A 26,220-nucleotide genomic window follows, 5' to 3' on the forward strand; every position below is an offset into this window, starting at 1 on the left:
CTGTGATCCAGTTGCACCTCTAGGTTCAGTCAATCCTCTCCAATTCTTCAGGGATTGTCCCAGGATAGGTTAGTTTTGGTTGTCCTAGCTTCTCATATAAATAGGGACATGCAGTATGCATTCCTGTGCAAGGAGGATTCTTTTCACTTAGCAGAATGTTGTAGTTTTTGACTTTTCTTGTCTGTCATCAGGGGTTATTTTCTTTGATAGCTGAGTAATACGAATACTTCATAATTTCTTTTTCTATTCTCATGTGGATTGGTATCAGGGATATTTCCAGATTGTGCTTATTATGAATAAGGCTTTTATGAATTTTGCCTACTATGCAAGGCTTTTTGTGTCATGCAAGCCTTATTGTGTACATATGTTTTCATTTCTCTTGAGGAAATAACTCAGAATGGAAGTGCTGAGTAAGAATAAGTGTATGTTTAGTTTTATAGTAAGTTTTATGATATTTTTTCAATGTGATTCAACCATTTCATATTATCATTGCAATGAGAAATGTTCCATGTTTTCATTTCTCTTGAGGAAATAATTCAGAATGGAAGCACTGAGTAAGAATAAGTATATGTTTAGTTTTACAGTAAGTTTTATGACATTTTTTCAATGTGGTTGTACCATTTCATATTATCATTACAATGAGAAGTGTTCCACATTTTCATTTCTCTTAAGGAAATAATTCTGAATGGAAGTGCTGAGTAAGAATAAGTGTATATTTACTTTTATAATAAGTTTTATGACATTTTCTCAATGTGATTGTACCATTTTATATTATTGTAAAGTAAGAAGTGTTCCAGGTGCTTCACACCCCTACAGGCATTCTGGTGGATGAGCAATGGCATCTCAGTGTGGTTTTCACTTAAACTTCCCTGATGATTAATAATGTTGAGCATTTTTGATGGGCTTATTGAACATTTCTGAATCAACTTTTGGAAAGGGATTATTGTCCAAATGTTTTGCCCAGCTTTTTTAATTGGGTGGTTTGCCTTATTGTTATTCTATCATTATTATTGTTAGGTTTTGAAGGGAGGGAGAGAGAGAGAGAGTTGGTGGCTCTACAGCAACATAGGTTTATTGCCAGTACGACTTGCAGAGAGGGGACCAGCTTAGTGCCAGAGCTCACTGCCGCTTACAGGCTGGGGTAATTACAGGCCTGGGCAGGAGGGGTCTGGGCCGTATGGCTTGCTGCCCGGGAGGATGTTGATAAAGATGTTCCTTGGGCCTTTGCCCAGCAGGATGTGATAAGGAAGTCATGTGGCTGGGCAGGATGTTTCTCACAGCCCAGGGCCCCATGGAATGTTTCACTCTGACCAGGGTCTGTAAAATGGCAGGGGCTTGCAAAATAATGCAACTTGGACTAACAACTGTTATTAATCCTAAAGGGAGAAGGAGATTCAGCAAGAATGGTGAAAGGAGAATTATAATTTGGGCATCTCATTTCATGATCAATATCTCATGGTGGGGTAAGAACAGGGGCAGTCAGGATCGGAGGGTCTGGCCGACAGGTCAGCTGAATCCGTGTCTACTAATGAAGCAGGAGCCAGGATCCACATGATGAAAGTGGCCACAGTCAGGAAGTCTGAAATTTTCTCAGCAGAAAAGAAGAAAGAGCAGACGGGCTGAGTGGCCCTGCTGTCTGAAGGGGCCTCAGTTTTATCCTCCAACACCTTGGGGCTCCACTGGTGCTCACCTTTCTTCTCCAAGCCTAGGTCTTCAGCAGTGAGTACACAGGGAAGGTAGGGGGCAGGGGCAGCTCTCCTCCACCCAACAATAGTGGCAGTGGCAGCAGCAGGAGTACTGGAATTTGGGGTTACAGAGCTTACAGCTGTCAGATGTGTTTGGAAAGTTCCTTCTTGACAGAGAGTGTCTGGAAACTTTTTCTCCCTGTGTCTTGCCTGGCTTTAGTGAGGCTGAAGATCTGGGTGAATGGCCTCCATCAACATTTTCCTTCGTCCACCTCTCCAGTAGCAGAGCGCAGATAAGACTGGACGGGACAGCCCTGCTGAACCCACAGCAGACCTCCAAAGAGGTCTGTATAAGCTGGCGATGCCACTGCCTTTGGCAAATGGGCTCAGAGAAGATGTTTGGGCTTTCTTACTCAAGGTGTCTTCTGGGTGTTTCGAACAGAGGCTCCCTTTCAGGGGTCCAGGACTGCACTGGAAGGAAGTGACCACAAGATGACACCGTTGTTCTTCCAGACACTCCCGCTGTTATGAGGGTGAGGGGGCAGCGCTTCTCTAATCATCCTTCCTTTGCTACTTTTTCCCTCTGCCTTAGCTTTTCCTTTCCTGCACTTTCCTGGGGACTTCAACTCAGTCTTCCTGAGACAAGGATGGAGGGGAGGACGGGATAGGCCAGCCTCGTAGAGGTCACTAACTGCTCAAACCCCAAACAGAAAGGAGTCATTTGCAGCCTGGAGGAGGACTCTACCATTCCAAGATATTCAGCTGACCACCCAAGCAGTGGCTCCTGAGACCTCCACACTCGACAGAGTCCCGCACACATTCAAGGTAAGAACCCTAGAGAGGAGCCCAGAGCCTGCGGAATCAGACACCGCCTCCTAGCGGTGATGTCCGACCGAAACGGCGCGGGACTGCAGTAAACCTGGGCGAGCAAGGTCGAGGAGAGCTCTGTGCCGGAACCCCGAGGCGATCCAGACCAGATGGGGAACACTGGGGGCACTGGCGGGGGGCGAGGGGCGCGTATGAAGCTTGCAGAAGAGGTTGCCCGTGAAGAGCAGCCTGTGCTCTGCACACCCCGTTCAGCCCGATGCAGTTGAGCCGCCGTTGGAACGCGTGGAGAGGAAGGGTGCGCGAGGCCAGGGCTGGAAGAAATGCCGCAGAGGGCAAAGCGCGAGGTCCAACGGTCCAGCCCCAGCAGGGACTCTCGAGCTTCGGGATTCCGCTTACCGGGTATCGGCTGTTTAGACCCAGACCGGCCCCTGCGCGATGTGAGCACTGCTCAGGACTGCAGCTGCTGGGCACCAGCAGCCAGGTCTGCAGGCTCCGCGAAGCCTGGCCCAGACCGTAGCTTCTGCAAGCAGTGCGGGTGTATCCTGGGGTCACTGGAAGGCAGCGCCTGCTCAGAGCCAGAGTACAGAAGCAGCCCAGGTCTTCCCAGCACCAGGTTCACTGGAAGTGCCAGGTGTGGGAGACGGAGCTGGGGAGGGAAGAGGACTGTACTGGTTCCCAAGCTGAATGATGTACCCAAGAGGCCAGGTAGCTGCAGCAGGTGCTAAGGTGAGGAGGAGAGGCTATCATGGGGTGCAAATATGGAGCACACAAGGCTGGACCCTCTTCCTTTCAGGCAGCTGCTGCTGATGACATCAGATTCCCCTCTCCCCTCCTCAGGCCACCACCTCCTTCATGCTCCTTTCTGATCACCTCTCCAAGTCCTGGTGTCAGGAGCCTTCTCTGTGGCCGCCCTGGAGAGACTTGAGCCTGGGACGTGACCTGCTGGGCTGTGAAGGTTTCTGAGAAGGGAAACCTGTGGTCTGACCTGCCTGGATGCTGCACCCAACCTCATCTCTTCCTGGGAGGCAGGCTCTCTTCGCTTGTTTCTACAAATTTGGTAAAACAGCGTTTAAGTCCTAGTCCCTGGTAGTGACCCTGCCAGGATTTGACCCAGGCTGTCTGACTCTATTTATGCACACATCATATATTACCGTTTTCTATTGTCCTTAGGCCATGGCACACATGTAACGAACACTTAACGTGGCCCACCAGGAAGTCTTTCCTTTTTGGTTCAACTCAGATCTTGGCCATTGGCCACAATGGGGCCTTGGTCTCCTCTGAAGATGACCTGGGACTGCTGTTCACAGGCAAATCCCCATTGGGCATTTCTATTCTCATTGAGCTTGCAGCAAACCATGAAGGTGTCTGTGGCCTATCTTCTCCCAAAGCCAAGGACGGGAGATGGTACATCAGGTGGGCACAGGATTCATGCTGATTTAAAAGCTTTATGGCAGGGCACAGTGGCTCCTGCCTGTAATCTCAACACTTTGGGAGGCCGAGGCAGGAGAAATGCTTGAGACCAGGAGTTTGAGACCAACCTGAGCAACATAGTAAAACCCTGTCTCTACAAAAAAAAAAAAAAATTAAATAAAATTAGCTGGGCATGGTGGCATACGCCTATAGTCCCAGCTACTCAGGAGGCCGAGGTGGGAGGATCACTTGAGCCCAGGAGTATGAGGTTATAGTGATCTATGATCACACAACTGCACTACAGCCTGGGCAACAGAGCGAGACCCCGTCTTTTTTGTTTTGTTTTGTTTTGTTTTTGTGATGGAGTCTTACTCTGTTGCACAGGCTGAAGTGCAGTGGCACAATCACTGCAACCTCTGCCTCCTGGGTTCCAGCAATCCTCCTGCCTCAGCCTCCTGAGTAGCTGGGATTACAGGCACCCACCACACCGCCCAGCTAATTTTTGTATTTTTAGTAGAGATGGTGTTTCATAGTGTTGTCCAGGCTGGTCTTGAACTCCTGAACTCAGGTGATCCACCCACCTTGGCCTCCCAAAATGCTGGGATTACAGACATGAGCCACTGCACCTGGCCCTGTCTCTTTTTTTAGAAAGACTTTTCAGAATCCTAGTCAATATTGACAATTTATCAATATTAACTTTTCCAGTACAGGAGCATGATATATGTCTCCATATATTTAGGTCTTTTAAGATTTAAGATTTTCTCTCAACAATATTTTGTAGCAAGATCAACAAGCTAATTGGCCCCGGAACTATTTTTGTAAGGCCAGTGACTAAATACAGTGTTAACATTTTTGGCCAGGTGCAGTGCCTCGTGCCTGTAATCCCAGCACTTTGGGAGGCCGAGGCGGGTGGATCATCTGAGGTCAGGTGTTCAACACCAGCCTGGCCAACATGATGAAACCCCATCTCTACTAAACATACAAAAAATTAGCTGGGTGTGGTGGCAGGCGCCTGTAATCCCAGCTACTCGAGAGGCTGAGGCAGGAGAATTGCTTGGACTGGGAGGCAGAGGTTATAGTGAGCCAAGACCGTGCCACTGCACTCCAGCCCTGGGCAACAAGAGCGAAACTCTGTCTCAAAGAAAAAGAAAAATTTGAGAAGCTAAAAATATAAAAACGAGAATATGTGGAAAAAACCATAAGCAACCCATAACGCCATATTTACTATCTGAATTTTTAAGAGAAAATTTGTAACCACGGTTTTGTAGTTTTCTGTGAATCGAACTTGCACAGCTTCTGTTAATTTATTCCTAAGTATTTTATGTGAGTTGTAAACACTACTGTAAATGGTTTCATCCCAATTTTAGTTTTCAATCATTCATCAATGGTATACAGAAAATACATTTTAAAAATACGTATTGACTTGTATACTGAGACCTTGGTAAATTCACTTTTGAATTCTGGTAGCATCTTTGTTTTCTATGAATCATGTTTATGTGAATAAAGCTACTTTAACTTCTGTTTTAATCTGCATGCCTTTTTCTTTCTCTTTCTTACCTTTACATTTGCAGAAACCAACAACTGTCAGCATTAACACCATCAGGCATTTCTCTTCTCATTTAACCTTGCAGCCAACCACACAGCTATCTGTGAGTGATCTCTCCCCAAGCGCAAGGACATGAGATACAGATCAGGTAGGTGCAAGATCCATGCTGTCTTAAAAAGTCATATAAGGCCAATATGTCTTGTAGCAATTCCAGACCAGTACTGGCTGTGGCCTGTTAGGAACTGGGTCGCACAGCAGGAGGTGATGGCAGGTGAGCAGGTATTACCGCTTAAGCTCCGCCGCCTGTCAGATCAGCAGCGGCATTAGATGCTTATAGGAGTGCGAACCCTACTGTGAACTGCGCATGCGAGGGATCCAGGTTTCACATTCCTTATGAGAATCTAATGCCTGAGAATAGTTTCATTCCAAAACCATCTCCCCACTACCCATGGAAAAATTTTCTTCCACGAAACCAGTTTCTGGTGCCAAAAAGGTTGGGGACTGCTGCCATAGACCAGCTTTCTGGATTCTGGCTGAAATGGACAACTTACCAATATTAATTCTTCACTCTACCAGCTGATACACACACACACACAAACAAACACATTCATACATGTATTGGTATATGGTAGTTTACAGAAAAATAATTGTTTTATATATATTGATCTTGTATACTGGCACCTTGCTAAATTCACACCTTACTTTTTATAATTTCTTTGTAGATGGCATAGGATTTTCTGCATACACAATCATGATTTCTGCGCATTGAGTAATTTTATCTTTTCCTGTATGATTTTAATTTTTCTTATCCTCTACATTTGTTACAACCTCCAATACAATATTGAATCCAAGAGAAGTCAATGGACTTCATTTTCTACTTCCTGATCTTGGGGGGAAATATTCAGTATGCTGTTAACTGAAGGTTTTTTTTTCTTCAATGCATGCATTGTCACATAAAAGAAATAAGGAAATTCCGTCCACTTCCTACTTTACTGAAAGATTTTTTTGAACAGAATGTTAGCTTTTTTCAATTAGTTTGTTCACAACTTTTGGGACAAATTGTATCAGCTGATTCTTTTCTAATAGCTTTTTTGAGAGATAATTCATGTACAATACAATCCACATATTTAAAGTATAGAATTCAATGGCTATTAGTGTATTCACAGAAATGTACAACCATCAACACAATTTGGTAAAATATTCATCACTCCAAAAAGAAATTTTGTACACCTTAGCCATCACCTTCTAATACCACCACACCTCCCAGTTCTAGGCAAGCATTAATCGACTTTCTCTCTCTACGAGTTTACCTACTCTGGATATTTCCTGTATGAAATCATAGACTATGTGGTTCTTTCTGGCTGGATTCATTCATGTATTATAATGGTATTATATGGTGTATACATAACACAAAATTTACCATTTTTACAATTTCTAAATGTATAGTTCACTGGCATTTACTACATTTATATTGTTATACAACCATCGCCACTATTCATATCCAGAACTTTTTCATTATCCTAAGTTGAAACTCTGCACCTATTAAACAATAACTCTCCAGTGCACATTCCCCACAGCTCTGGTAACCTCTATTCTGTCTCTATGAATTTGCCTATTCCAGGTATATCATATAAGTAGAACGATACATTTGTCCTTCCATGTCCAGATTTTTTTACCTGGCATAGTTTTTTTTCAGGTTTTATCCATATTGTAGCATGTATTAGAATTTCCTTCCTTTTAAGGCTGAATAATATGCCATTGGATGTTTTGTTTCCAGATTCCTACATTGCTGGTTACCTGGGTTGCTTCCAGCTTTTGGCTATTGTGGATGATGCCACTGTGAACACGGGGTACTACTGGGAAATAGAGTATACAATGAACTTGACGTTTATCCAACAACATAGACACATCTCAAAGCCATCATGCTTATCAACAAGCACCCACACCCAAAACTACATACTCTGATTCTGTGTATAACAAATTTTAGAAATAGCAAGATTAATATGAAATGTCAGAAAGCAGATAAATGGTTGTTTGTGGTTAGATATGTGGAGGAACTAACAACAAAGGAGCATAAGGGGATTTTTTAGGATGATGGAAATGGTCTATACCTGAATTATGGTGAGTCCTTGAGTGTACACATTTGTTAAAACTGAGCAAACATAAAACAGATGCATTTTTCACATAAATTTTACCTCCAAAAGTTTCATCTGAAAAAAAAAACAAAAAACATTTGATGCAAAGGCAGTCACGTCATGCTAACGTCATTGATTGTTTTATAGGCAATTGCTATTGCACTAGATGAAATCGAAGATAATTGGGGCAGAGATAGACTATGTGGTTCTTTGTGGCTGGACTCACTTACATAACATAATGGTTTCACATTGTGTATACACAACATAAAATTTACCATTTTAACATTTTTAAATGTACAATTCACTGGCAATAAGTACATCTATATTGTTGTACATCTATCGCCACTCTCCATCTCCAAAACTTTTGTTCCTATTAGTTTGTAATATATTTTAGATAATTAATTTAGAAAAGATTAATGTTAAGGAAAGGGTATGGTGGATAATAGGAAGGCAAGCAGTGGGGGTGCTGGGCAGGGGGTAAGGCAGGAAGAAAGGCAAAGCAGCAAGTAAGCTTAGATGCAGAGAAGGCTCGATAACATGCAGACCTTGTCAGAGCATCTGCTGCAATATACCCTGATGAGAAGTTCATGTGCGATGAAACTCCAACTCCTGGGACTCATGTGTGGGACAGTGGGACCCTGATCCCGTCAGATCAGTCAGATCCCCCTTCTCCAGAGCAGATTGGTCAGCACAGGGAGACAACAGCTCAGATCTTTGCCCTGTGAGGTCACTTATGGGAGGGGCTGCCCTGACCCCCCACATCCGACTCCCCCGTGCTATAGTTTGGTTTGTGTGACCCCTCCAAATCTCATGTTGCAATGTGATCCCCAGTGTTAGAGGTGGAGCCTGATGGGAAGTGTTTAGGTCATGGGGGTGGAGCCCCCATGATGTCTTGGAGCTTTCCTCACAGTGATGAGTGAGTCCTCACTCTATTAAGCCCTGCAAGAGCTGATCGTTAAAAACAGCCTGGCACCTTCCTCCCCTCCTCTCTCATTTCTTCTCTTGCCAAGCGATCTTTGCACATGCCAGCTCCTCTTCACCAGAAGCAGATCCTGGCATCATCCTTCTTATATAGCCTGCAGGACTGTGAGCCAAAGAAACCTCTTTTCTTTATAAATTACCCAGTCTCAGGTATTCTTTTATAGCAACACAAAAATGAATGAAGACATCCCTCTCTTCAATGCTGCAGGAACTGTTTTCATTACAGGTTTGAGCTGCTCTATAATTTCACATAAATGGGAGCATACATTATGCACTGTTCTTAAGCCTTAAGGTGTCTTTCATTCAGCATCATGTTTCTGTGATCCATCCGTGTTGTTGCCTGTTATCAGGAATTCATTCATCTTGATATCCGAGTATGAATGCACCATGGTTTGTTTTTGCTTTCTATATAAATAGACATCTGAGATACTTCCAAGTTTTACATATTATGAATAAGGCTCCTGTGAATTTTTCTGGTACAAGTGATTCTGTGTCCATGTGTTTTTATTTCTCTCAGGTTAATACTTAGGAATGAAATTGCTCAGTCAGACTAGATATATGTGTGTTTTCTGAGAAACCATATGAACTTTTTTCCAAAGTGGTTTTACAATTTTATATTCTCTCCAGAAATGAAGAAGAGTTCCAGGTACTCCATATGCCTGCCAACATTTGGATACCTGGGTTGGATACCTTTTAAACTATCCATTTTGGTGGCTGTGTAGTGGTGTTTTAAATTTTCATTTCTCTAATGACGAATGATGTTGAATACTTTTACATGTGCTTGTTTTATGATGTTTCTTTATAGGAGAATTGTTCAAGTATTTTGCCCATTTATTATGTGACTGGGCATTTTGTAGTTGACTTGTAGGAGTTCTTTATAGATCTTGCACACTTGTCCTTTGCTAGATAAATGTTTTGCCAATAATTTTCCCAGTTTATAGCTTATGGTTTGCCTATTTATTTTCTGAATTAAATACATTTGGGGCAAACATTTTAAATCTATGGGTTTTTTGTTAATCTCGTTTATGGTTTCCAGATAACAAATTTTCTTTTGATGCAATCTCATTTCTCAGTATCTTATTTTATAATCATTTTATTCTTAAAAACTCCTTTGTAGCCCAAGGGATTAATCAGGGTCTCTTACATTTTGTTCTAAGACATTTATAATTTTTTGAAAATCTTGTTCTTTGAATCCATCTGGAATTTGTTTTCATAATAGCCTGAGGTGAGGATGTTAGCATTTCTCCCATACACACAACCAATGATCTTAGATCTCGACTGCATGTTTGAGGAGGAGAAAGAGGAGGAGTCCATCCATCATTCCTCTGTTTTCTCCCTTCTTATTTTTTTTGAGACAGGGTCTTGCTGTCACTCAGGCTGGAGTGCAGTGGCACAATCATGGCTCACTACAACCTCCAACTCCTGGGCTCAAATGATCCTCCTGCCTCAGCCTGAGTAGCTGGAACTATAGGCTCATGCCTGGCTAATTTTTGTATCTTCTTATAGAGATGGAGTTGTGCCATGTTGCCCAGAATGGTCTTAAACTCCTGGGCTCAAGCAATCCGCCGCCTTGGCCTCCCAAAGTGCTGGGATTACAGGCATGAGCCACTGAGCCCAACCTTCCCTTCTTATTTTTGGATGCCATCTGTGTGATTTGCTTCCATAGTCCCTGTGATCAAGTATTCATTAATGAGAAAAAATCTCCCCCTGCCCAGAACAGCAAATTCCTGGACCCTTTCTCTCACACACACTCCCATCATTCAATTCCACAATACTTTGCTACATGTACACAATCTAAAGTGAATGTGCAAATCCACTTCTCATGCCCCCCACTGGTGTTGCTGTGTCCAAGCCATCATTACCCTCCACCTTAGGGGCTCAGCCTCCTGACTGGTCTCTCAGCCTCCGTGCTCATCCAAGCAACCAAAATCATCTGCTTAAAACCTATGGCAGATGATGCTGTCCTTTGCTTTAAGCCCTCCAGTCATTCCCATCTCTGAGGATGTCATCAGTTTATAATGACAACCTACAAGGCCCTCCCTATTTTGTGTGTCCCCATCCCTCTCTGGTCTCCTTGCCCCTACTCTCTCTCGTGCTGACCACAGCCCCATCAGCTTACTGACTGCTCCACGAGGATGCCACCCATCCTCCCTTCGATCCTTTGCAGTGGCTACTTCCGCTATTTCCAGTGTTCTTCCCTCACATGTCTGCATCGGTCACTTGATGGCCCCCTTCTAGACCTTGCTCAAAACTCACCTTCCTAGTGAGGTTGTCCTGTCTTCCACGTGAACATTGAGACTGCTGCTTCTCCTTACTTCAAGTGTCAAACCTCCATCGGCAATTTTATTCTTCATAACGTGTTACCAGCTAAACTGCCACATCATTTACGTGTCATTGCGATTGTTGCTTATTTTCTCCGCCCCCCTCAACTCGAATGTAAGCTCTACTACTTATAATAGGTCCCAGTTCATCCCAGATGCTCAATAAATATGGCAAATTGACACATAAATGAGTCAACTGCCTTCTGAATATTACTGATTCATCCACAGGGTTTCACACTATTAAAAACTGAACACTATTAAAAGCTGAACTCACCCTACCAAAACAACACATGTCCATTTGTCTAAGCCAAGTGGCTAGAGTTGCCCTGGTCGTGTGTGGCAGTTACTCATCTCACTGCCTTCCCTCTTCTGTTACTTCCTCTCCAGCCACTCTCAGCTCCTCTGGAACAGGAGCTCATTGTCTCATCTTTGCTATGATCATGCAAAGAACCCCCGAAGCCCCTTTACCTCTGTTCTGCCACCCATTGGATTCTTCCTTCCGAGGAAGTACAAGAATGTTTCTAAAATCTACATATCATCGTTTCACTTCTTTGCTTTCACTGCTTTCATGACTCTGCATACTTTCAGCATGACTGACAAGTGCCCATCATGATACATTAATTTGTCCGTTATCTGGCCCCTGCTGATCATTACAGCTGTATACCCCAGGCTTGACTTCATTCTCCAGCTGCACCTGACTACCTTCCTGGTGTCCCACAGGCTCACAGCCTCTCTGGCTTCCTTGACTTTTCACATAATATTTCCTTGATGTGAAAAAAGCCTTGCTCTACCTAGAGGCTTCCTACTACTTCTTGAGGTACAATTAAAGTTCCTTCTCTCCCGTATTTAATACTATGTCTTTCTTACCTGCTCTCCGATCCCTAGCACGAAGTCCTGTTTAAATTTTTGGTTTGCGTCTGTCTCTCCTACTAGACTATAAGTTCTTGTAGGTCACGATATGTCTTTGAACCGCATCTCACCAGTGACTAGCACAGTGTCTAGTGCAGGTTCATCACTAAGTAAATGTTTAATAAAATAATACGTAAGAAGCTGGCAGAAATTCTTGGGTTTTCCCTCTTTCCTCCATCTGAAGGTGGTTTTCCTGGGTTATAAAATGCCTTAGAAAGTATTGAGTTTTCAACAATGAAATCTAGTTTAGACTCGGCCTGGCTCTATGATCAGCCATGAGTTGGGTGGAGCGGCAACTTTTGCAATTTGAGATTTTAGTGGTTTAAATAGGGACAAACTGGATCTTTTCCCACATAGGCCCAATCCAGGTACTTACTTGAAAATAATTTATTTTTCTTTCTTTTTTTTCTTTTTGGGATGGAGTTTCACTCTTCTTGCCCAGGCTATAATGCGGTGGCGCGATCTTGGCTCTCTGCAACCTCTGCCTCCCGGGTTCAAGCAATTTTCCTGCCTCAGACACCTGAGTAGGTGGGATTACAGGCACCCACCAACACACCCAGCCAATTTTTTGTATTTTTAGTAGAGATAGGATTTCACCATGTTGGTCAGGCTGGTCTTGAACTCCTGACCTCAGGTGATCCACCCTCCTTGGCCTCCCAAAGTGCTGGGATTACAGGCATGGGCTACTGCGCCCGGCCTGAAAATAATTTTTTGTAGGACTTTTTAAAGGAGTATGATAACTTTTGAGTCATATATTTTATCCTAGACTTAAAATGTTTCCATAATTACCCAGTGGCATGAGCTCTTTCTTTCATTGTTCTTGCAGGCCCAAGAGCCTGGATGCCAAGCCTATCCTCTCCATGTGAAGCACCAACTTGAGGGTGTCAACTTAAAATATGAGACCCGTAAACTTGGAAAGGAGGACTTTATTTCTTGAGAAGCGTTGCAAACTGCAGGCTCTGGAAAGTGACACCTCCAGCAGAGACCACAAACAGGTACTCTGAGGGAGAAAGGGTGGGATAGGAGTTTTATGCCAAACAGGTTGGCTAAATAGACATATCCAACAGGTCACAGGGGGAACTATGAATATTCATGAAAGGGGGTCATATGTGTGCTTGATAAGCAAACATATGTGTTACATACATCCCATGTTTACCTTCGCGTGGAGATATAACATTAAATGCAGTAAAATTAGGCTCTGTATGTTAAAAGGTGAAACACAGGGCACGAAGGCACTTTGTACACAGCCTTGGTGAACCAGCCAGAACCAGTCCATGGTTGAATACTTTGTAGGCTGGTCAGTTTGTCACGTCAAAATAGCAAAAAGGGTTGGGAGTCAGGCCGCAGCAGCAGGCAGTTGGTTGAAGTCAGCGGTGGGGTGTTCCATTCTTTGTTTTTCCAGGGCTGGTTTCTGTTTAATTTAGGAAAAACAAACAAACAAACAAACAAACAAAAAACCTGGTAACAGTTAGTAAGGAAGTGGTATACGGAGGCGCAATTTCTCGTCTCCTTATGGCCGGGAAACTTAGTTTTTAGTTTTTCTGGGGTCGCCTTGGCCAAGAGGGGTCCTTTCAGTCAATCAGAGGGCTCAGGGTTTTATTATTGATTTGTTTATTTATTTTTCTAAGATGGAGTCTTGCTCTGTCACTCAGGCTGGAGTGCAGTGGCAAGATCTTGGTTCACTGCAACCTCCGCCTCCCGGGTTCAACCAATTCTGCCTCAGCCTCCCGAGCAGCTGCGATTATAAGCACATGCCACCATGCCCGGGTAATTTTTGCATTTTTGTAGAGATGGGGTTTCACCATGTTGGCCAGACTGGTCTCAAACTCCTGACCTCAGGTCATCCACCTCCCTCGGCCTCCCAAAGTGCTGAGATTACTAGCGTGAGCCACCTCACCTGGACTCAGGGTTTTATTTTTATTTCACGGTGGAATTCCTGGCTCCAATCTAATTTTTTTTTTTAAAAAGACACAGAAAAGATAATTCAAACATTTTTAAAAGACTAAAACCATAAAGTGTGGTTTCCTGTCACACAGCAGGGAGGATCTGACCTTCGGGGAGGTCAGATGGTGCAGAGGAAGCACAGAGGGAGGTGGCAAGGGCATTTCCTGGTCTCTCTTTCTCTAGACCTCGCCTCCTCCTGGGCTGATATCCTCACACTCTCCATGGAGACGTCAGAAGTTAGCACAAACAGTCCTAGAGCGTGCTACTTCCATATCACATTAGCTGAGCCACAGAAAATTTGGAAATGTCAAGTCTGGCTCAACCTGTCACCATTTATAGAAGGCATCATCCCTCCTTCTAGACTGGCCTAAAAGTGAAGACCCAGAGCAGACGACTCATTAACATGAAGGAAGCTTTAGATATTTAATCCGGAAAAGCAAGTAAAAGGACCATGGAGACAAATGGGTTAAGAGAAAAGGAACAGCTTGCCAGCCGTGGGGTGGGAGTTGCCAGAGGTGCTACCAGTCCCAAGACTAGAAGGAAACTGTCCCAGAGCTTGGGTCTTCAGGCTTACAGACAAAACCAGAGTGGAGCACAGTTGGTACTTACAAGTCTCTCTTTCCTCCCCACAGTGGACCTTCTCAAACCGGGGTATTGACCTCTGATGAACCCCCATCCAAACCCGTGCCTTCCATCATAAAAAGAAGCACTTTGAGGTGCTCAACTTCAAGCTTGCTAGAGAAGGAGGAAAAGCGGGTTGAGTTTGACATAATTAGAATGGGTTGAGCAGAGTAAGTTTCTTTCATGGTGGACGGCGACCACCCACTGCCATTTCTATAAGAAGATTTTGCTTCCTAGGCACTGAGTTCCTGGTTCTTTCACTAGAAAAAAATGAGTATGTTGGCAATCCAGTACTTCCAACTTCTGTGAAGACCTGGGCAGGCGACGGGAGCTTGGGGACGGGGGCGGGGCCCAAAGACAAGGCTGCCATTTGCTGTGCCTACCACAGAGGGACATTTACTCTACCTGAAGCACAAGTATTTTCTCAGTGATGTTGGCTCCTACAAAGTCGAAAGGGGTAGGCTCCCTGGCTTACGCCCCAGGAGTTTGGACTGAAAGGGAGACTAAAAGGGTCTTCCTCTAAGTTTATGATGTTGCCCTCCCCTGGCTACAACAGATGTGCTCTGGCCATAAGCATCCTAGGTTCTCTGAGTGATGGGGTGGGTATGGAAATGTTCCCAAACACAGGTATGGGGGTGTCCCCTCCCACTGTACCAATCCATGCCCAGGGCTGGAAGGTCCCTGGTGCTCTGAACTGGATTCATAAGCAGTAGCATCTCCAACCACAAGTATGGTGTCAGCCCCTCCAACAGTACCACATGTGTTCCCATGCCTGATAGAAAGTGGGAACATGTGTTTATTAGCCAGGTGGGCCCCAAATGCTCTGTGTAAGGTGCAGAAAGGGGACTCTTTGTCACTGTCGTGCTGTGCCCTCCTATTGCAACACATGTGCTCTGAACAGGTGGAGCCCAGGTGCTTTGCATGTAGGCAGACACAAGAGGGCCTCTAAGCACAAGTGTGGTGTTGGAACCCTCAAGGCTACGGATGCATTCTGGCCAGGTGTGTCCCGGGTGGTCTGACTATAGACAGCAATAGAATTCTCTCCAGCACAATTATAGAGAGGCCCGTCCAACTGATGTGCTCTAGCAGGATGAAACCTGGGTGATCCCAACACAAGGAGGAACAGAAGTTTCTTCTGAGACATGCTCCTTCTTAGCGATGCTGTCTCCTTGAATAGTAACAGGTATGCTTTGGCTGGGTGGGCCTCAGGCACTCTGACTGTAGCCAGGAAGGAAAGGTCTCCCAGAACAGATTTCTGCTCTGTAGCGCTGATCTTCCCTCATTGCAACAGGGATGCTATAGGCTGGCAGGACCTCGTGCTCAGGTCTAAGCCCCTCCTAGAATAAGCTGTGGTTCTGGGTGTTCTCCTCAGCTCTTCTGTAGATTTCAGTGCCCCCTGACAAGGAGCCAGGGTTTGGGACAGACACAATGGCTGCAAAGCTGCCACTACCCAAAGGGGCTTAGATATTAATGGTGCATGCCACTGCTGCGGTGACCCTTTCTCGGACGGTCATCCTTTGATCCCTATTTTTTTTATCATCCTCCTCCTGTGCTATCCCTTTTCTGTGAGCTCCTGGAAAAGGAGTAGTCTCTTAATTTTTTTTTTTTTTTTAACTTTTTTGAGACGGAGTCTTACTCTTATCGCCCAGGCTGGAGTGCAGTGGCATGATCTCAGCTCACTGCAACCTCCATCTCCTGGGTTCAAGCGATTCTCCTGTCTCAGGCCTCCACCTCTCAGGTTCAAGTGATTTTCCTGCCTCTGCCTCTGCCTCCTGGGTTCAAGCAAACCTCCGTCTCCTGGATTCAAGTGATTCTCCTGCCTCAGGCTCCCAAGGAGGTGGGACTACAGGTGTGCGCAAGCACGCCCAGCTCATTTTTGTATTTTTAGTAGAGATGGGGGTTTCACCATGTTGGCCAGGCTGGTCTCAAACTCCTGACCTCAGGTGATCTGCCCGCCTCAGCCTCCCAAAGTGCTGGGATTACAGGCGTGAGCCACCATGCCCGGCCCGCAGTCTCTTTTAAGCAAGGATCAGGGGAGCAATCGGATGGCCCAGATAGTGCTCCTGCTATTGAAGGAGCCCAGATGTTGCTCAGATAGCAACAGGAAAAGAAGTCACTTTCCCCCTGCAGGTTGGATCAGTACTTTTCCTAAGTGGCTGCACTTCTTCGAGGCGCAAGCATACAGTGCTGTCTTTCTGAGAGCCCCGGCGTGACACCAAGGGGAGGCCCCCTTCTGATGTAAACACTGAGCTTACTGGGTTGCATAAGGCCTCTCATCTATCAGGGGTGATATAAACTGAGGGGGTAAAGGTGGCCGTATTGCTCCCAGGAACTGTGTTCAGAAGATGCACAGGTGCAGCAGGAGGATTCCTGCCAGAAGCAGGAACGGAGAGGACGGGGAGAAAAAGGAGGATGGTGGCCCGGGGGCCGGGCAGGGTGAGGCTTACTGAGGAAGTTGTCCGTGAAGAGCAGTTTGTGTGCTGTCTGACACTGAGAGTCTAGTAAGAAATTTGGAGAGAGAGGTCTCCTAGCTGCGTGTTCCTCCAAGGCAAACCATGCTAGATGCTTGTGACATGTCACTGGAACACACACCAGAGAAAGGGTGTGCTAGAGCAGAGAGGAAAGACAAGTCACCGAAGGGCAAAGGGGAGTCCCAGCAGGACTTTTGAGAGCTTGAGACAGCTCATGCTCTTCGCAGGTGCTTGGCACCAGGCATGCCCAATGACATGGAAAAGCATTCAGGACTGTGTATTATAGGACCCCACATAGCCGTCACCCCCAGATCGCCAGGTGCGCAGGCTCCTCAGCACCTAACCTAGGGGCAGCAACTAGGTTAGGGCTAGGTTGTGAGTCTCCTAGCCCTTTTCTCTGGGGTTATTGGAGGTCAGAGGTCAGAGTGTCCTAGATCCTGCCAGGATGGGGCCCTGGCTCACAAGAGATCAGGGTAGGAGAGGTGGGGCTGTGGCCAGCAGGGATCAACTCTGTCTTATGCCATTACTGGTGCACCCAGGTGGCCCAGCAGGGCTGCAGCTGCAAAACACGTGCTCTAATGCGGAGGAGAGACCAAGCAGTGTGGGGCATGATTTGTCCTGACCTCTTCCTTTCAGACAACCTCTGCAGAGGACACCAGTTTGCTCCCACAACATCCCCTTCCCATATGGTAGCTCAGGGCTACCACACACTGTTTCCTCCAGGGATCCCTCTAGGGCCCCCAAGTCCTGGAGCGGGCATATCTTCTCTGTGGCCACCTAGGAAGGTGTGGGTCCATGGGCATGAGGTATGAGTCCAACTGAGCTGTGAAGGTTTCTGAGATGGGTACTTGGCACCTCGATCCTCCCACATCCTGCACCCCTTACCATCCCTTCCAGGCAAGCAGGTATCCTTCCCTCTTTTAACAAATTTTTCAAATTGAAAACAGCATTTAGGACTTAGCACCTTCCTCAGGTCACCCATGTGGGCATAAGGGAGAGTCAGGATTTGAACTCAGGCTGTCTGATTCCAGAGTTTATCCACTGACCACCTGACAGTGGTGATGCCTCATCATATGTGTCATGTATTTACATTTTTAAATAGTCCTTAGGGTACTTAGCACCATGGTACGCCTGTCATGAGAGTATTCACTGCCTGCATCAGAAGATGCAGGGTGGAGAGCACCAATTGTCAGCACAACCATATTGGGCATTTGCTAAATGAGTCTTGCACAAACCACATAGCTGTCTGTGAACTGTCTTCTCCCAGGTACAGGACAGGAGACCACTTAGGTGCAAGATACACCCTGTCTTAAGAGGCTTATGCTCCAAGGACACCAACATCTCTTATGACAATTCCATAGACCTACTTTTCAGGATCCTGGGTGAAACTGGCAATTTACTGATATCAAATAGTGTACTGTATCAGGATGGTAAACAGTTCCTTATATTTAGAACTCTTTTTCTTTTTCTTTTTCTTTTTTTTGACAGAGTTTCACTCTTGTTTCCCAGGCCGGACTACAATAGTATAATCTCAGCTCCCTATAGCCTCCACCTCCCAGGTTCAAGTGATTCCCCTGCCTCAGCCACTGGAGTAGCTGGGACTACAGGCATGCACCACTATGCCCAGCTAATTTTGTATTTTTAGTAGACATGGGGTTTCACCATGTTGGTCAGGCTGGTCTTGAACTCCTGACCTCAGGTGATCTACCTACCTTGGTTTCCCAAAGGTGTGAGCCACCGTGCCCAGTCTTTAGAATGCTGTAATTTTCTCTCAGAGACTATTTTGTGGTTGGGGTTGACAAATTACAGTTCATGAGCTGAATTTTTTCCAGCCTGTTTCTGTAATACCAATAACCTTAGAATGGTGATAAGAGTTTCCAAAGTTTATAGAAAAGAGGAAAGGGAAAAAGAAAGAAAAAAAGAAAGAAAAACAGAGGAAAATATGCAACAGGGACCATATGCAATCTGCAGAGCCTGTAATATTTACTATCCTTTGTATTTCTGTCCTTTGTACTTCTGGCAAATACAGAAAAATTTGCCAACACTTCTTTTGTGATTTTCAGTGTATAAGTCTTCTACAGTATTTACTAATTTATCCTTATGTATTTTATAAGTTTTTTGTATACTATTGTAAATGGTATCTTTTACATTTTAGTTTTCAGTATTCACTACTGGAAAATACAGTTGATTTTTATATATGCACCTTGTATGCTGGAACTTTGCTAAATTCACTCTTTACTTTTAGTAGTTTCTTTGTAAATTCCTTAGGATATTCTATGTACACAATCATGTTTTCTATGAATAAAGAGAGTTTTGCTTCTTCCTTTTAATTCTGTATGCCTTTTATATTTGTTTCTTACCCTTATATTTGCTACAACCTCCAGTAAAATGTTGAGAAAAAGTAGAGATATAGACATAGTTTTACAGTCCCTGATCTTAGGGGAAAAGTATTCAAGACTCTATTGAGTGAAAGTTTGTGTCATATGCACTTAATCACTCAAAAGAAACATTCTCTAATTCCTAGTTTGCTAAAAGATGTCAAATTGTGTTAATTTCTTTGCCCATTTTGTTAATTTATTTTAGTTCCCACATCTGAGGCAGAACATGTGGTATTTATCTCTCTGTTCTTGATTTATTTCACTTAACATAATGTTCTCCAGGCTCATTCATTTGCCACAAATGACATGGTTTTATTTTTTTAATGACTGAATAGTATTCTATTGTGTATATATAATGCATTTTCTTTATCCATTATCTGTTGGTGGACATTTAGATTGATTCCATATCTTAGCTATTGTGATTAGTGTTTCAATAAAGATTGGGGTGCTAACCAACCACACAAGGCTTAATTAGCTTGACAATTCTTACACAAAGTGGAGATTTCCAAAAGATACCGCATTCATTGAGTAAATTAGGAAAACTAAAACCTGCCTGGCAAGAATGATGAAGAGGCATACCTGTGGAGGCTTTGGATCTTGTTGGAAAAGATTAAAAGGAAAGAAATCTCTCCTTGAAATTTTTAACCAAAGTCTCTACCTTCTGGAGTTAGACATCATATTATCCAAGCAATTCCATATCAATCATTTTGTGTAAAGTAGTACTGAGTTGGTAGTGGCCCCATATATTACATCTATACCCACAAAAGAATTTTTTAAGGACTTAAACAGCTCAACTAGCAAAAACCAAATAATCCCATTTTAAAAAATGGGCAAAGGACATGAACAGACACTTCTCAAAAGAGGATATACAAGTGGCCAACAAACATATGAAAAAATATTCGTCATCACTAATCATCAGAGAAATGCAAATCAAAACCACAACAAGGTATCATCTCACATCAGTCCGAACAGCTACTACTAAAAAGTCAAAAAGCCTTTATTTAAATAATTTTTATTTAAAATCTTGTAATCACAGTGTACTTTGTATTTTGCCTTCTAATATCAGTAATTTTGAAATTTTAAAAAGGTAACTATTTTGTCAGCATATTTGAAAAGTCAACTTGGCTGGGCGTGGTGGCTCAAGCCTGTAATCCCAGCACTTTGGGAGGCCGAGACGGGTGGATCACGAGGTCGGGAGATCGAGACCATCCTGGCTAACACGGTGAAACACCGTCTCTACTAAAAAATACAAAAAACTAGCCGGGCGAGGTGGTGGGCGTCTGTAGTCCCAGCTACTCGGGAGGCTGAGGCAGGAGAATGGCATGAACCCGGGAGGCGGAGCTTGCAGTGAGCTGAGATCCGGCCACTGCACTCCAGCCTGGGCGACAGAGCGAGACTCCGTCTCAAAAAAAAAAAAGAAAAAGAAAAAGAAAAGTCAACTTAATTTCCAAGTTCTACATTTCATTCAGATTTTTTATTAAAAAAAAAATACAAAAAACTAGCCGGGCGAGGTGGCGGGCGCCTGTAGTCCCAGCTACTTGGGAGGCTGAGGCAGAAGAATGGCGTAAACCCGGGAGGAGGAGCTTGCAGTGAGCTGAGATCCGGCCACTGCACTCCACCCTGGGTGACAGAGCGAGACTCCGCCTCAAAAAAAAAAAAAAAAAAAAAAATTAAACTCTTTGCACTTTAGATTGTTTCTGCTAATAGAACACATTTTATATAAAATCCTGATTATAACACAATTGATAATTTTTCTTGAAATGAGGCAGGATAAATGTATACTAGAAAGTAAATATAGGATAATAATTTTTAGTAGAGACGGGGCTTCACCATGTTAGCCAGGATGGTCTTGATCTCCTGACCTTGTGATCTGCCCACCTTGGTCTCCCAAAGTGCTGGGATTACAGGCGTGAGCCACCGCGCCCGGCCTGTGTGAGGTACTTAACTGTGAAGTGTAAAAGCTTAAATCTTTAGGATAAAGTAGACAAAAAATATTTTATGACCTCAAGGGAAGGAAGGATTTCTTAAATAAAACAAAAAAGCATATATGATAAAGAAAAATACAGGTAAATTCAAGGATTCTGTTCATCAAATAAGTAAAACAAAAAAAAAAAAAAACATACCACAAACTGGAAGAAGATATTTGCATCACGTATAACTGGAAAATGTTATTGTGAGGAATGCTAATGAATCAATAAGAGAAAGATACATGGCCAAATAGAAATACGGGTAAAATACATTATTAGGCATTTCACAGAAAAAGAAACTCAAGGCCAGGCGCAGTGGCTCACGCCTCTAATCCCAGCGGCGGTGGATCACAAGGTCAAGAGATCGAGACCATCCTGGACAACATGGTGAAACCCTGTCTCTACTAGAATACAAAAAATTAGCTGAATGTGTATTCCCATGCCTGTAGTCCCAGCTACTTGAGAGGCTGAGGCAGGGGAATCACTTGAACCCGGGAGGCAGAGGTTGCAGTGAGCTGAGATTGTGCCACTGCACTCCAGCCTGGCAACAGAACAAGACTCCATCTCAAAAAAAAAAAAAACAAGAAAAGAAAAGAAAAAAGAAAACTCAACTAGTCAACTAGTCAACTCAACTTAAAAATATATATAATTTCATTAGCATTTCCAGACATGCAAATTAAAACCATAAGGAGTTACTAGTTCAAATCCACAAGATTGTCAAAAATTTGAAAGTTGAGAAATAAAGCCATGTAGCATTATCTAATAAAGTTGAATATGTACATATGATATATTCTAATAATTTAACTCCTAAAAGTCTATACCCTAAATAAATTGAGTGAGTGTGTGAAGCAGGCAGCTCTATTCATAATATCAAACACTTCAAAAGAGTGAATAAAGAAATTGTGATATGAATTACTTCATATAAGTAAAAATGAATAAACTACAACTAATGTGGTTGTATCCTGTAAAAAAGCAGAGCAAAAGAAAAATGTTGCAGATAAATGCATACAGTATGATTCTGTTTACATGAAAGAGAAAAATAGATAAAATTAAGCCAACTTTTGTGCACTAGTTTGGCCAATGGCCAAGGCAGGCCCTTGCGAGACTGTGTCACAGGAAGCAGGAGATTATGAGTCCAGGAGCCGCATCTTTGTTCTGAAATAGATCTCATTTCTGATCCCTTATATGCAAGGACAGGCTGAGACTACACATTATATCCACCCTGAGGGGATTTAGGAGAAGCTTAAGGTTGTGACAACTTAACAAACTTGTGCCTGGGCCCAGGATTAGGCCTGCCTAAATGTGTGTGTCAGGAGGAGAGGTGCTAGGCCTAACTAAATGAGGGATGGTGGTGGTGGTGTTGAAACTGGCCCAATTTTATTTTATTTATTTTTTTAATCTCACTTTAAGTTCTGGGATACATGTGCAGAACATGCAGGTTTGTTACATAGGTATACATGTGCCATGGTGGTTTGCTGCACCTATCAACCTGTCATCTAGGTTTTAAGCCCCACATGCATTAGGTATTTGTCCTAATGTTCTCCCACCCCTTGCCCCCCACCCCCCAACAGGCCCCAGTGTGTGATGTTCCCCTCCCTGTATCCATGTGTTTTCATAAAACTGGCCCAATTTTAAACTTACATCCTTTCCAGGAAAATGATCGCCAGGTGTCCTGGCTAATATCAGGAAACTGAGGCTTTCTGGATCACCAAGCACAGAAAATGAGATGCACCTGCTGCCTGTTGACCAACCGCTCTTCTTTACCCCTCCCTAATTCCTATTTTTTCCCCTACATGGTTACCATGAGATGCTAGACCCCTCATTCAACCACCTGCTGCCTGTTGATCAATTCCTCTTTTTTTTTTTTTTTTTTTTTGAGCTTCCTATTTTCCTTCCCCATTATATGTACCCCTAACTTAAGTCAGAAAGGAAGGACAGATTTGAGGTTTGACTCTTGTCTCTCTGGCTGATGTCACCCATGAAATAATGAAAGCTCTCTTCCCTGGCAATACTCATCACCTCAGTGTTTGGCTCTCTGAGTGACAAGCCACAGGACCTGGACTGTACCCCTAGTGTTTGGTAACAGTGAGTGTGCTAGGCCTCAGAAAATTTTCTCAATGAGACAGGAAAAAGAAGCAAAGAGTTGTACCCTTTCTACCAAAACTGGTTTCAATTTAGGATAGCATGCCAGGAGGAAGACTCAGAAGAGCTGTCTGTTGTCCCTCCCCAGCCCTTCCTAAAAGCCTCAATCATCAGTTGTGGATTGCTTGGTGATCCTCTGGAGCAGCCACAGATACTCACGTGCCATCCTGCCGCTGATGGTGGGCAGTCAGCAGCTGCTTATCCCACATGTATGCAGGGGAGAGGACCTTGGTGGGTTTTAGGTGAAGCAGGTACTTGTTCAAGTAGCTCTCATCAGGGCACCTGGCCTCAATGTGGTTGGCTTGGTCGATCATCATCCCCTGGTAACAGGCTGTGGTGAGCCTATAAACCTCCAGCACTGACCCACCGAATAAGGCCCCTGTGTAGTAAAACTCCCCTTCACCCTCAGGAATATGAGCTGGGACTGAGGCCGGCGTTCATAGATAAAGGTGTCCCGATGGAACCCATAGAAGCCAGGATGGGTGGTGGCAAACAGGGAAGAGAGGATCTCCACACCCACATGGTCACCAAACTTCATGTCCACATCCGCGCACACAAGATGATCCACCTCCCCGAGGAAGCGCTGCTGGGGAGTTTCTGATCACCTCCATGCGGTGCCTGGTGATGTCCTGCCAGCGGGCATAGCTCCGGACCTGGAGGATGACCATCCGCTGTCCCTCTCGGAGCTTGATGAGCAGAACGAGATCTGGCCGGTTGGTGAAGATGTAATACTTCACCCTGAATCCCACCATGAAGCAACAGCTTCAGGAAGACTACGTGTTTTCCAAAGGCAAACACGGACAAATACCTAATGTATGTGGGGCTTAAAACCCAGATGACAGGTTGATAGGTTCAGCAAACCACCACGGCACACGTATACCTATGTAATCCAATGGTGGTGTACCCGAACCAGAACTGCTCATTCAGTATGTCAATGTCGAAGGTCCCCTCCCACACAATGGGAGCCAGCCAAAGGGTCATAACAAGGACATCCATCCTAGCGGCCAGTAGTAGATTCACCTGGGAATGCGACATCCTAGACATATTCACCACTGGCAGGCAGTCCATTTCTCTCACTGCCATGCTTGCTCCAGCCAGAGCACTTTCTAGCTTCTGGCTCCTCAGGTTCAGGAAACTATACCCAAAGAAGGCCAAGATGATAGTTAGCGGGAAAAGAAATGTTACACGACAAAGAGAGTAATATTTTGATTTCCCAGGAAGCTTCTGTAGTGGGTTGGCCATGGTTCTGTGTGTCTCCTGAAGGCTGTGAAGGCGACCTCTCCTGGGTGGGGTGAGGCTGAATCTGAGGTCCTAAGGCCTCCAAGCCCCTACATGCAGTCTACTAGTCCAGCAAATTGCCCAGCCCACCGAGGCTTACTCTGGTGCCACGGGCTGTGCTGGAGTCACAGCAGAACTCTGATAAATTCAGTTATAGTCTGTCTCAGTCAACAGACAACTAGACCTCAAGGACCAGCATATGGGAGAGAAGTCAGGGCTCCTGAAACAGACTTAGGAAACTGACTCAAGGGAGGCCACTGAGCAAGCCCAGGACAGGGATTCTGATGAAAGCAGAGCTGGGCAGGAGCTATCAGGGGACCTGGCCTGGTGGGTAAGGGGCTTGTGATCTCACCTGCCCTTGACACTTCCTAGCTGTGAGACCTTTAGCAGAGAATGAAGTTTCCTGGAAAATGAATAAAATTAAAACCAGACTGTCTTCAAGATCAAACCTCCAGACAGGCTGGTGTGAGCCATCCCTCGGGAGGCCCAATTTGGTACCACAGTGGATGGGACAGATCTACAGATTAATGTTCATTTTCTTTATTCTCCCAATAATCACTTCAAATCTACTGAGCGTTTACTTTTCAAGTATCAGGCTTGTTCTGCTGGGATTAGGCTGCTAAGCTGAATGTGCATTATGTTGTTCAATCTTCACAATAAGCCTGGGCTGCCTGTTATGTTCCATTGGTTTGTGTATCTGTTTTTAATGCCAGTTTCATATTGTTTTGATTACTAGAGCTTTATAATATAATTTGAAATCAGGACGTGTGATGTGTTCAACTTTATTTTTCTTTCTCCTTATTACTTGGGCTGTTACGAGTCTTTTGTGGTTCCATGTTCAACAAATTGTGCTGGGATAACTGGATGTCCACATGCAAAACCTGAAGTTGGGTCTTTAGTTTATTTCATAGGCAAAAATTAACTCAAAATGGATCAAAGACCTAAACCTAAGGGCTAAATCTCTTAGAAGGAAATAGGGTGAAACTTCATGGCATTGGATTAGGCTATGATTTCTTAGATGATACCAAAGGCACAGACCACAAAACTAAAAATTGACAAGTTGGGCTACATCAAAATTAAAAACTTTCCTCCATCAAAGGACACTTTCAAGACAGTGAAAAGGCAACCTACTGAACAGGATAAAATATTTGCAAATTATATATCTGATAAGGATTTATATACAGAACATATGAAGAACCCCTACAACTATATATACACACACACACATATATATACAACCCCAACTCCTACACACACACACACACACACACACACACACACACACAAGCAGCCCATTGAAAAAAATGGGCAACGCAATTAGGGGACATTTCACCAAAGAAGATGTATAAATGGCCAAGAAGCGAATGAAAAGATGCTCAATATCACTAATCATTAGGTAAATGAAAATCAAAAGCACAATGAGACCGGGCACAGTGGCTCATGCCTGTAATCCCAGCACTTTGGGAGGCCAAGGTGGGAGGATCACTTAAGGTCAGGAGTTTGAGACCAGCCTGGCCAAAACATAGCAAAACCCCGTTTCTACTAAAAATACAAAATTTAGCTGGCCACGGTGGTGCATGCCTGTAGTCCTAGCTATTTGGGAG

The 26,220-nt window shown here is 44.2% G+C and overlaps 1 long non-coding RNA gene across 4 annotated transcripts; it reads left to right on the forward strand.

The window, feature by feature from the left end:
* Positions 1-1,057: 1,057 nt before the first annotated feature.
* LOC126941951 (uncharacterized) lies at positions 1,058-18,786 on the forward strand. 4 transcript variants are annotated; one of them, XR_007721465.1, is made up of 7 exons: positions 1,058-2,029; positions 2,128-2,218; positions 2,396-3,239; positions 3,351-3,570; positions 5,495-5,617; positions 12,642-12,810; positions 14,392-18,786. It is a non-coding gene; the product is annotated as an uncharacterized LOC126941951 (long non-coding RNA). The 4 variants fall into 4 exon arrangements; XR_007721464.1 differs by having other exon boundaries at positions 2,142-2,218; XR_007721462.1 differs by having other exon boundaries at positions 1,058-2,218.
* Positions 18,787-26,220: the final 7,434 nt, after the last annotated feature.

This window comes from Macaca thibetana, chromosome 19 (genome assembly GCF_024542745.1).
Source record: "Macaca thibetana thibetana isolate TM-01 chromosome 19, ASM2454274v1, whole genome shotgun sequence".
Lineage (NCBI taxonomy): Eukaryota > Metazoa > Chordata > Mammalia > Primates > Cercopithecidae > Macaca > Macaca thibetana.